This window comes from Sorex fumeus, unplaced genomic scaffold (genome assembly GCF_029834395.1).
Source record: "Sorex fumeus unplaced genomic scaffold, SorFum_2.1 ptg000032l, whole genome shotgun sequence".
NCBI lineage: Eukaryota > Metazoa > Chordata > Mammalia > Eulipotyphla > Soricidae > Sorex > Sorex fumeus.
Genome location: NW_026606089.1, coordinates 6,263,523 through 6,264,202, shown reverse-complemented (window position 1 = coordinate 6,264,202; position 680 = coordinate 6,263,523). Strand labels below are relative to the sequence as shown.

Genomic DNA, 680 nt, shown 5'->3' with positions numbered 1-680 from the left:
ATGAAGGATTCAGGGAACAACATTAAACAAACTCATATACCATCTTCCAAAAGAATTATTTTATAAAACTGATGCCTAGGGTATGGTAAATGATAATATAGTAAAAACCATATTTTTATTTCTGGGACATTAAAATTCTAAATCTATTTATTATTCATGCTGCTTTGAAATACATTCCTTGATTAGGAATCATTGTCTGCCATAGGAGTGAAGAAGGACAACACTCAAAGTAATAAGAAGCGAAAAATATGGAAAAATTTACTCCTACTAGGTTTGATAACACATATACTAAAATTGAAATGATACAATGATGAGCATGGTCCTTGCACAGAGATAACATGCAAACTTGTAAAGCATTCCATATTTTTGTTGCAAGAAGAACTAACAAGTATACTTTAAGCTAAGACAATCCCCACAAGTACAAAAATTATACATAAAGAGAGAACAAATCCCCAAAACAACAATCTCTCTCAATGTCAATGGACGAAATGTGCCAATTCAGAGGCACAGAATAGGAAGATGAATTAGAAAATTGAACCCAACATTCTGCTGCCTGCAAGAAACATGTCTGAACAATCAAAGCACCCATGGGCTAAAAGTAAAAGGCTGGGAAACAAGTTTTCAAGAAAATATCACCTCCGCAAAGCTGGAGTGGCCATACTAGTATCACACCACATGGA

General features: G+C 34.1%; 1 pseudogene; it reads left to right on the top strand.

Annotated features, from left to right (window-relative positions):
• Positions 1 to 271: 271 nt before the first annotated feature.
• On the top strand, positions 272 to 368 carry LOC130025852 (uncharacterized; annotated as a pseudogene).
• The last annotated feature ends 312 nt before the right edge of the window (positions 369 to 680 follow it).